This window comes from Sipha flava, unplaced genomic scaffold (assembly GCF_003268045.1).
Source record: "Sipha flava isolate LNK unplaced genomic scaffold, YSA_version1 252_pilon_pilon, whole genome shotgun sequence".
NCBI lineage: Eukaryota > Metazoa > Arthropoda > Insecta > Hemiptera > Aphididae > Sipha > Sipha flava.
Window position 1 is genome coordinate 410,191 of NW_020272904.1, and position 13,084 is coordinate 423,274.

General features: G+C 25.0%; 1 protein-coding gene across 2 annotated transcripts in view; it reads left to right on the top strand.

Annotated features, from left to right (window-relative positions):
- Positions 1-1,550: 1,550 nt before the first annotated feature.
- The window catches only part of LOC112684604 (neuroendocrine convertase 1-like), a 49,246-nt gene continuing 37,712 nt past the window's right edge, over positions 1,551-13,084 (top strand). For both annotated transcript variants that reach the window (XM_025556213.1, XM_025556214.1), the window contains exon 1: positions 1,551-1,648. The gene's annotated coding sequence lies outside the window, so the exon portion shown is untranslated. The remainder of the gene's footprint in view (positions 1,649-13,084) is intronic.

The window sequence follows — 13,084 nt, forward strand, 5'->3', positions numbered from 1 at the left end:
TTATCATGTTTTATAGTTATATTTAATTTATAATTAATAAATAATACACAAATTTGTATTAATTTATTAATAAGACTTTAATTTAATATATACAATAGCACTTACTTAAATAATATTTAACGAACAAAACAATATTGAAAAATAGCACAATAAAACAAAACGTAGAAAAATTGTCATATGATCGTACACGTACATTTTATAAATTACAACATTGACGAAGCGCAACAGAATGAGCATGCCCTGGGTAATAAATATCGCGGCTGTTAGTAAAGATGGTTTCGGAAAAACTGGTTTTTTACAGCGGTAACAAGCATCGTATAGTTTGCGCATACATTTATCGCATGCTCTGTCATTAAATATTATAAACAGTTATAACATAATGTTGTTATTATAATTGTATTACAGAATTATATTACATTATTGTGATACATTATGTTATTTTTAAATACATAATATATTATTAATTATAAAATAATTTTTGTATTTTGATTATTAACCTTTTTATTCCTAAGCATGCCTGGAGAATTCGCCACTGTTACTATCTCTAAGGCGAAGGAAAAGGTTGGGAAATGCAGTTCTAGAAAATATGATAATTATATTTAATATTAATAAATTTGACATATAACTATTATATTTATTGTGCTCAAATTGAAATTAAACCATTTATTTATTATTTATTAGCATTTTTATGTATCACAATAATTGAATAAAAATATTTTTACGTTCGACGATTAAAAATTATAATAGGTTATTCAATTTTATGAACATAATAGTAGATAGACTTATAAAACATTTGACTCCTTTTCTTTTAATTCAAAATAAACTAAAGAAATATTTAAATTAATAAAATCAGATAAATAATCTAAAACTGGTAAGAATAGCTTGTAAATGAAATATAGATAACATTTTAAAGGGTTTGTCAGCTTAAACTTTGATAAATCTTACAATTTTTAAAAGTTTTGAGAACTTCCAACCAAGATTACGAATTTTAATAAATAATTTTAAAACACAATTCAAATGTTTAAATTTGTTTTATTTGTAAATTTTAGTCTTTTGAAAAATTCTAGATAAAATTATTTTTACTAGATTAAATTTTCGATTAAAAGTCACGCTTCAATAGAAACTGTCGATGCATATACATTAAATCCTTACAAATCTTATAGATACGCAGTGTACTCTATAGAGTCGCATTGGTGATCAAGAATTAGTTCTACAGGTACCTAAATTCGTAAACGAGTATACATGTTTTACGATATTAGAGTCGAAAACAACAATATAAAATGTATATTTTTGAGTGTAAAAAATAAATTTGTAATCAACATTTGGCCAACATATTTTACGTAATCAACGTACGTCATTTTTTGACACGTGTACCATCATTGAATCCGTGTGTGCCGTGTTAATGCGCATACAAATATTATGCATGTATGAGGAGGACAATTTAAAATTACAACATGATCATATGGAAGTTAAATTAACGGACACCTAAACAAATACACGAGCAAACAGGAATCATAACGAATACAATACCACCGCAGCAGTCGCGATGTATGATATAAAACAGACCTAGGTTAGTTTCTGCGTTCATTTGAATATATATTAATTATTTTTAATTTCGTACGATTATTTTGCTCAAAACCACATGCAGGTAAATACAATAAATAATAATTAAGTATTATTAGCATTTTTTTTCGGTATAGATTTAAGTTGTAAATTGTAATATAGAGATTATACAATACGTATAGTGGATGTTCTAATATACATTTTTTCTTTCTCCGTCAGTAATACGGTAGGCATAATGCAAAATAGTTTTTAGAAAACATTACTCTGAGATTTCAAATGCTAACTGATCACCTATCTTCATTTAAAGTAGAAAAACTTTTATTTGATAGCTATTTGGACTCGGTTCAGAATTTTTTTTGCACAATATTGAATAAAGATATTACAATTTAAACATAGCAATTTAAGTACAATTTATGGGTAGTAATTATATTTATGTATACTATCTTCAAAAAATATTAAATTCAAAATTTTTTGTAATTTCAATGGTATTTTAAATCGTTTTTAATTATACAATTACTTAAAAAAAAATAAAACCGTTATTATTAATACACAAAAAAAAATCGACATGATTTTGAAATTGTGTTCAATGTTAAGGCTATAGTGTTAGCTATTTAAAAACAATACGGGCCCTAAGTAATTTTTAAATTTAAATGCATCAAATACTATTGTAATCTACAACCGTATTTAATAAAATAATATCATACTTTAGAATCACAATTTGAATTTTAATACACAACAATACTTCAACAAATATTATTACTAAAAAAATAAAAAAGATTAATATACATACAGGAAACCCGTGAAGGTGTACCATTATGTATGTATAATATTTACTATACAAAAATAAGTACAAAATGATATATGTATGCAATGAGTTCTAAAGAAATCGTATAACGGCACAAATTATAAAAATATTATTAAATGTTTGATATTTATGAGTTACGGTTCAAGTATTTTACATAAATGTAATCAATTACATAACAGTATAGTATATTGAGTATACACAATTGTTAAACCCGTGTGTATACAGTCAGAATGAAGGGTATTGGAAAATAAATCGTGCAGAGAGTCCGGTACAATATTCAAACAAATCGTATATATATAGCTCAATATATTTAAAACATATCCCGAACATATAGATTATATTTTAAAAATATAAATTTGTTATTTTCAATAATTTACCTTCATAAATATTTAAAAAAATTTAATACGTATAAGGTTCTTTTAAAGGGTTTTTTTTTAGTACAATTTTATTTGATTTCATTGATGTTTTCGATTTTACAAAAAATGTTTTCCGTAGACAACGAGAATATTATTATTTTAACTAAACATATATGATGTTCAAAATCTGTTTTATGATTAACATTTCGGGACAACTCAAATATAAAAATAATCTGCTCTAATATTTTTAGTAAATTATAGAAAATATATGTATACCGAGTATAGAAGATATTAATAAAATCAATAATATAATAGTTGAAAAAATGAAAAAAAATATTATGAGACGTTTAAGCGCATGTGCCTTATTTAAAGAATAAATATATTTACTTTTCCAAAATTCTCAAAGTAAGGTAAATAATATATAATTATATATCTACCTATATATATTAAATATTATAAATTATTAAATTCTAAATGTACCTAAATTATGTATGCGTCCTAAATTATGTTTCATTGAGTTAATTTTTTTTTACAAGTCTCTAATAATTTCTGAAGATGGATACAACTACACGATAACAAATTCATTTTATAAACACTTGTATAGAATTGTTTTTTTTTTTTTATCAACCAATTATTAATTCATCTGCTTCATAAAAAATAAAAAAATGACTATAATTTGAAATAAATTATTAAAAAAGTTATCACTGATAGATTTATTATGTATTAACACAATGGTCTTATGAGTTATGAATAAAATAAAATAAATAAATTATGCTACAAACATTAAAAATGCAACTTACATAAAAGAATTTTTTTGAAACATTATAAAATTAATCTTACACATTTAAAATTCGAAATAAACTAAGAAAATTCGTATTAGTTAACGTTTATTTATTTAGTATAACTGTATTAGACTTATATTTAAAATAATGAAAAATACATAAATTTAATAGTAGAGTAAATTCTATAAATGGTAAAGTAAAAAAAAAAAATGATAATAATTGTGCAACTATATCATAAATATCAACCATAATATATGTATATACTATTTACCATTTGATTTTTAAGATACGTGAAATTATCACGATTAATAATCTTGAATAACACGTTATAATTTATAAATATATAATATAATAAACTAACCTAACTTGTTGTTAAAATGTCTAAAATTATTCATCCTTCAATAAAGTGATGTACAAGTAGAAATATTCTATATCTTAAATTACGCGTGTTATGCTCAATTTATGCATAATGCAACAAATTCAAATAATAATAGGTTTTTTTATTACATGATTTCTCATGGTTTAGGGAAGATTAATATTAAACTATAATAACGTCGAAAAGAATTTCATTAGTAAGTCTCATATAGTTCATCTAATTCAATTAATCGAATTTTTTTCCGTTTTTTTAAACATTAGCTGCTCTAGTATCACTGTTCTAGTGACAATTATTTAGGATATTAATACGCAGTAGTATAAAAAAATACTATTACATTAGATGCTGTATAAAATTAATTACGTACTATAAAGTTATCATAAGTGTAATTTAATATATCTCTAAGATTATAGCATACGGTTTTACCGTTCTTTTTTAGAGAAAAATAATATGGGTCATGCATGTTTAAAAATATTTATTCATAGTTTTGGTTAGCATATAAGGCGGGAGTGAGGTATAAATAGTATACTGTGTCAAATGTTTTTTCGACTGGAAATATGACACAACATCACGAGAATGAAACATAATATTATGAATATTTTACACACAGGGATATGATGTCGATGATGTAAATAATAATACGATTAATAATTAAATAATTGAAAATCATTTATTATGATATTTACTGAAATTTCGTTTAAAATGTGTACCAGCGGTATGAGGTTAAAAATATACTCTACTTGTTTTTGTGTAAGCTACAAATATATTTTTTCTCGAGTTTAAATTAAAACAAGTAATGATAATCAATCTTTTCTTCAGAGAATTGTTGTTGAGTAAATTCAATTAAGTATTTAAAAATGAATATTAATGTTATATAATACCTATATTGATTGAGGTGATTTAATATTTTAGTATATTTCGAATAAAAACGTATAGGTATGTATTATAAACTTATAAATCATTACTTTAGAATAAATAAAAATTGTACTTATTAATGCATCCTCCGCATTATTATTTGTTGTTCAAGCTACTTATATCACTTAAGTTCGAGTAAAAAGTTTTAAAAAAAATAAAAAATATCATGGTAAAACAAAATAATTTTAATCGCCTGGTTTAACTTGTCTATGATAAAGTTTAATAACAATTAATTGTCTTAATTATATTATTTAAGATATTAGCTTATCATTAAAATTAATAATCATAATATTGAAATGATCATATATAAATATGTATGAATATATTTTTTAATTAGAATAAAATGTATTTATATTCAATTTTTATTAGAGTTTTAGTGTAGACATGAAGTAGTGTTAAAAATATTTTCATATTTACTTATGTTATACAAATGAGAATGTGAACTTTTATCGATATTATAAATAAAATAATTATGTTCCACGGAAAGTTACTTTTGAAAAACAATTTCAAGATCACTAAATGTAAAAATAGACATAGTTTTTGGCACCAACCCTTGTTTTTTTTATTCTTCCGATCCTAATAAAGGAGGAGCTAAGACAATTTAATTAAATGTCAATTATAAAAGGCGTTCGTAAATGCTCCTTTGTTGGGTATTAGTTGGATTTAATAATGCTAAAACGATTTCTATGTAACAAAATTGTAATAATAAATAAATAAACAAAAAAAAAATGTTACTATAGAATTTGTACGGATTTCATTGATTTTAGTATTAATTAGTAGTTTTTTTTTATATTTTTATTAATAATTACTTTAAATAGTAAAGTAAATAAATATATTTTTATTTTATTTGTAAAACAATTTTAATTTTGTCCATTTAAGCCTTCCAAATTCATTTTAAGTTGATTAAAAATAAAAATTGTTTGATAATTTTAAAAAGCTTGGTATAATATAACATAAAAGTAAAGGTATATAAAAAAATTATGAAATTTCAAGACTATCTTGAAAATAAACAACGTCAATTGTAAGCATTATTAACATACATTTCAGTAGAGACAATTTTAGAATAATTGATTTAAAAGTAATAAATGCAATAGGGAAATAATAAGGAGCCAACAATTTTCTTGTAGAACCAATTTTGTTGTATCGATTATTTTTAGATGTATTATAATCATGTTTTTTTATTAGAAATTTGATGTAAATTTGCAAACATATTACTATTGAATTTTTCAAACAATGTAAATGTATTTTTATTTTATTAAATGAAGTGAGGTATATATTGTTATACAATCATGGTTTTATTTTTGTTAAAATATTTTCTTTATTGCAAGACTGTAGATAAAATGTTTCACACAAATTTGATGAAAAATTAAACGTAAAACGTATTTGTCAAAAGTCGTTTTTAAATTTTTTTATTTACTGTTCTATATATTGAAAAAATGAAAATTACTAAAAAAAAAAAAAAAAACGAAGATGGAATTAGCTGAGTTTAAAATAAAGTATCCTAAAAAATGTTTTGATTACTATGATGATCGATGTCTACGCTAAATAAATTTTTTTTATAAACGTGTTTTATTTGTAAAAAAAAATTAATAATTCAATCTGCAATATCATTATTTTAAATGAAATTATGTCTTAACTAGTTGTATGAAATTTTTTTTTAACATTTAATGGAGTTATCTAATATATAGAAAAATCCATATTTTCATAAACCGCAAAAATATATTGTTTCATTGAATTTATTTTATGTCATTAATTTATGTTCATTTGAAATTTAATAATTATTTTTAATATTTATATGCTTATGATATATTTATGTAGAAATTTAATTTACAAAGAGTATATAAAATGTCATATATTTTTGTACAACTCATAATTAAATATAACATAATTTTCAATAATTTTTTTTTACTTTGACTTTCATTGATAATCGAATTTAATTCAATAATTTATCATTTCTTTGAAATGTATATGAATATTACGTGAACATTCCATATGACTTATAGTGTGATACCATATCTGCACTACGTTTGAATTACCGATAATCCCTTGTACTTTCACCGTTTGCACGCGATCAGAGGTAACGAAGAATAAACATTGGGTTTCAGAATATCACTGGTTGTTTGAAGCTTACAAATTCAACTAATTTGCAAATTTTACAAAAGTAAGGATGTACTTGATTATAACATAAAATCTTTCGAATTCTTAATCGACATGACGATTTTGACTTTAAAACTTTAAGTTAACTGCTACAACATCCGTATACCCCGACGTGCAATACAATTACGGAATATTGTAGAAATTATGTTCAGGGTTCAACAGTTCTAAGTTTTATCGTAGTGTGATGTGGAGTTTATATGAAAACTTTCTGACGACACACGAAATAAGTTTGTTGACTTTTGTGAAACGCAATTGAATTTCTTCCGAAACTCAATAATATGCATGTGGTGAACACATCTTAACATGTACTGTTTTAGAATGTAAGTAAATATACATATATTCTAGGCTTACATGTCCGATAGCAAAATGTAATGCTTTATTAATTTTTTTTTTTTTGTTTTTGTCGTTTTTTTCGATCACGTTAACAACGAATATCGGTCAACAAGTTTACCAATATCGAAACGGTGTGGTGTGATAGCTCTTTTTAAAACCTCGGAATTTTAAGCGGTAAAACTTTTGCCCGCAAATTTTTCATCTCCGACATACAGTATTGTGCCGATGATTGCGCGCTATCACGTCCGATCACTTACCTCCCCCCCCCGAATTCCCCCAAAAAACCGATAGTAAATCGTCTCGCCATTTTAAACGTTTTATCTTTATCCTTTTTCCTAGAGAGTTACGTACGTGGTGTACTTTAGTACCCGCTCGACGTAGCGTCCAAACAACATTGTTCGGAATACTTTCAGCACTAGGTCGACTGGGCCGGAGGAATGTCCGCGATCACGTCTGATGCTGTTTTATTAAGAAATCTTGCGGAATCCCCATGTACGATGCGACAGTTGTTCTATTTCGGCAGTGGGGCCCATCGCGCGTTGGTCGGCGGTAAAGTTTTCGCACGGGATCGTTGATTTTTCCGGATGCGCCCGACAACACGCAAAGCGTCGCCTCCTTTTATTATTGCGCTTCGGCGCATTGTTTGCGTTCTGCTATTTCGTACGGCGTTAAAAGTTCATCCCGGCCCACATGTTACGGCCATTGTTTTATTTGAATATAATTTATACTTTATCCGGAAGCCACTTATTTTAATATTTTTCAAAGTTTTTGCTCGAAAAGTAAGTTAGTGGTTACATAAACGGATAACTGATAACTACAGAGTTCAGATTTTTAGTCATTTTTTTTTTCTTTGGTCTAAAAATAAATTATAAATTTGATGTATACCATGGGGAATAAAATAGTGGAAATTCACTCTTGATTTTTCAATTTTTTAGTTTTTTTTTTTTTTTTAGTTGTATTATATTTTTAAATTGATTATTTTTTTTTTGATAATATAATCCATAATTATTGCTCAATCTGTTTTTATTTAAGGTTTTCATTTTGCATATATTTTTTCTTTAGTTTAAGTGTTTTTTTTTTTTTTTGAGTTTTAAGGAGTTAAAAAATATTAACTCTATTGATAAACAATTGATTAAATTAAAAATAAAACGAACAAGTACGGCAGATATTGGAGTTTTTGTTTTGATATATACTTTATGATAAAATCTCCCAAAATATACATAACTAGTATAAAATCAAAATATTTTGAAAATATAATTTCTTATTGTTAAATATTAATACATTTTATAAAAAACATTTTTATCAATGTGGTCGTACAATTAAAAAAAAGAAAAGAAAAAAAGTCCTAAGAATACTTACTTTATTCAATTTCATTTATTATTTTATATTTTATAATTATATTAATTTTAATGATAATACAATATTCGATACATGTATAAATGATTTAAGATGTGTGTTAAATAGATGGTTTCTTTTTCTTTTTCTCGTTATCGTTATGTTCGGTTTCAAGCTTTTATAATATTAAATATGTAACTATAAAACAATTCAAATAAAAAACGAACATTTTGAGTAATAAATTAGAAAATAATTTTAAATTTTCAGTCCGGCGATAACGTTCATCATGAACGCACGGTCATTATGCTCGCTCCGTTATATGTTTTTCATACGCTTATATTATATTATTATATTCTGTCTTTACGTTTACATAATATGGCGGCCCAATCGACTAATAATCGTGGCACAAGCAAAACTAATTCAACTCCAAGCAAAAGAAATTTATCGTCTTTTTCGCTTTCATCCAAGCCAGTGGATAATAAATCAAAAAAATATTTATAACTCCTAACCGGTACTCAGTTCTTACCACATTAAACGACTCAAACGACAACACACAGCCAAACAAGACTCAATCTCGTGATCAAAAAATTACACCAAAACCACCTGCAGTTTATGTTAAAGGCGTGAGTAATTTTTCCAGTTTCACCTCAAACTTGATGACAATTATCAATACAACTGAGTTTATATGTAAAACCACTACTTCTTACCTGATCATCCATACTCATTTCTATGAGCATTACAGACTACTCATTAAATATCTAATTGAGACCAATATCAGTTTTCATTCATACCATTCGTATGATAAGCGCCCATTACGTGTGGTGATTCGTAATTTCGACCCCTCTACCACTACTGATGATATAATTACCGCTCTTTCGGAATTGGGACACCAGGTTACACGTTCAACCACGTTCATAACATTAAGCGCTCTTCCGATAAATCACCTCTGCCTCTCTTTTTCGTCGACCTCAAAAAAGCCACTAACAATATATAGATTTATACAGAATCGAGTATCTTCTACACACAAAAATTATTGTCGAAAAACCCTATCCACGTAAAGGCCCACCTCAATGCCACCGCTGTCTAGCTTACGGGCACACTCAGGGTTACTGCAACCACGTTCCACAATGCATCAGATATGGCGAAGAACATAGATCTGACGTATGCACTATGTCACCAGAATCTCCGGCCAGATGTGCTTTATGCCAAGGTAGTCACCCAGCAAATTACAAAGGTTGTACTGTTTATAAAAAACTTAATAATAGACCACCTCATCGTGAACACTTCATTTATACTCTGAAATCTCATATTAACTTTCCTAAATCCACCTTAAATTCCAATACTGATAAACCATCATATGCCGAAGCTACTTCCGCCAATTATAAACACTCCCACTTATCTCTTAATATAGAAACTTTATTTATTTCTTTCTTTACCGAATTCACTGCGATTATAAAACCCCTCCTATCACTCCTTATGTCATTATTAAATAAAGGTCAACTGTAATTCCATATATCATTGTAAGTACATCAAATTGTGTACTATTTAATTTCATATTCTTATCTAATTACCTAATTATCGATTTCATGCTACAATATTATTCCTAAGTTATAATTGTATTTTATGTTTACCTGTTAGCCGAATAGCTAACAACCACATCTCTAAAAATTAAAATAAGAAACTTTCTATTGTAATGCTTATCTATATTATAATTAACTATCTTCAATATTTTTATTTTCATTATAATAATTGTGTTTATTTTTCTTATTTTGTTAAGTTTTTATATATTAATTGTGAAATTTAACATTATTTTAATTGTCGAACTGTAATAGTTTACACTAAAGGTTCTAATATATAAAAAAAAAATAAATTTTGTTCGTAAAACAAAAGTATACAATGTATTCTTAAATTGACTCTTAAGGCACGTCAATGTTATAAATTTGTTCAGCCATTCATGTGGAAAATACAAAATGTTCTTTAATGCCCAATAAAGAAACTAATATATATATATATATATATATATATATATATATATATATGAAGAGAAGTAATCTTTTTAAACACAAGTTTTTCATATCTCTGTAAATCTTTTGTACATTTTTTTTGTTTGTAAAATTTAAAAATTTTATTCACTCATATGCTACATATTTTTAAATTATAATCTTTAACTATCATATTTAATTATTACGAAAAATCAAGTATAGGTATTAAAATGGTACTTTATAATCATTCTAATACTGAATAAAAATAACATTTTTCTCTAAGCCGCTATGTACTTTTTAATACAGTGTATTAAAATAGTTCATTAAATATAACATATTTATTTTTATTTAAAACCCTAATATATCAATAATTAACGTCAGCGAAAGTGGACCCAAAGATTATAATTTGAATCATATTTGAGGCGTAATGATATTTTGATTTACGAATGATCTATTGAACTGTTTAAGTTTCAATATTATATTAAATAAAATAATATTGACATGCGATAAATCAAATCGATCTCTTGATCTATATTGAATTAATTGAATGATATAATGAAATTTCCAAATTTCAAAATTGTAATAATTTTATGTTTGAATACAGTAACCAAAGTATATTATAATCAAAGGTTTATAATTATTAATGAAGTAAAATATTAATACATTTAAAGATAATAAATATTTCTTGAGTTAAGTAAAAATGTATTTATAATTTTACAAAACTCTATTTACACACTTAAAATATTTTAAGATATTTATATATTAATACAACATTTTTATGTTTGATAAATATTGTAGAATAAATAATTGTTGAAATCAAAGAAAAAAGGTTAAAATTTACATAACATTATCATGAATAATTTTACCGAACAATTAACAAATCAAATAAATATTATTTAATTTCTATTTTTGTGATTAAATCAAGTGTCAAAACAGTTTTTTGTAAATACCTTGATAAATTGTATTATACGAATATTTTTGTTTCATACACTAAAAATATATTTTAATCAATAAAAGTGAAAAAAAAATAAAATAAAAACATCAAAAATACGATGATTTTTGAGGATTGAATTATTTCAAGAACTTCATTGAATAATGGTTAAAATAAAAGGTATATTTTATATGTGAGTAAAGTATAGGTATCTAAAATAATGACACGAGGCAGAATTAAAAATTCGAGATTTGAAATTTTTATGACGTGATGTCACGTAATATTATGTTGTGACGTATTTGCTAAAAAATATCGAATTCGATAATTATAGTGTACTTTTACTATATCGTTGAATAATTTATGTCATATAAAATACACAAAATCGTCCAGAGACTCAATTGTGAATAACGCATGAAACATTACTACTGAATATTTACGTTAAAATGCCCTCATAAAAATCGATAAGAAAAAAAGTTTCAATACTATATATAGTTTTAAATGTGGAATAATATTAATGATACATTTTAAATTGGGTACGAAGAGAATATTACATATTTATTATACGATATGTTAGATTGTGTTATATGAAGTTAATTATAAAATGTTATTTTTACTGTTTTTCACATGTCGAATACATTGAATGCACTTTAATGATCACGTAGGTACATTGACACACCCATGTTTTTTTTTTATAATCTCAATTTTTAGTGTGGAAATAGTAAAGTATACCGGTAAAGTTGCTTTTTAAGAATAATAAAACGACGTTAATATCCCATAAAAATGTAGTACATTTTCTGCAGTACCTTAACAGATGAAGTATTCTCAAGTTAAGCTATACTACTTTTTGAAATTAAAAAGTAAGTGTCAAAAAAGACGATATGTATCTAAACGAGGTGAACCATATATATATGTATGTGTGTATTGCATAGAATTTTTAGAGTTATGGTTAAAAAGCGTGGTTGTTTAAAGTACATTCCGTTAGTTCCAAATTGGAACTTTTACTTGAGATTACTAGAATACACATAAGTAATATACAAATAAAGGCATATGTATTTTAATTAATTATTTATAATATTAATTTGTGTACACCATAACATGTAATAATGATATTCAGTGCTGGATATGGAAGATCACAGAGTTTCTCAATATTTTCCAGAGACAAAAAGTGTTTCACATTTGTGCTACTTGTTCTATGATTATAGGTATATAATTATAATTGACAAATTTTGAGCTGTCCATCGAGTGAAAACATGGTGGTCTGTAACCGATGGTGATATTATATCAACAAATAATGGTGAAAATAGGTCAGGTGTATGTATTTAAATGTGTGCAATAAAGTGTGATTATACAGTTGATAAAAATAATATACAATTATCGATGATGCAATTTCTCATGAACACGTTTATCTCGACTTTTTTTTTTTTAGTTTTTTATTCAAAAATTATATTTTTGAACTCAATATTACATTTAATGTTTTATTGAATTACAAAGGACATTGAGACATTTATTGTTAGTTATTTTATTTGTTAATAAATCAGTTAAAAAAGGTATA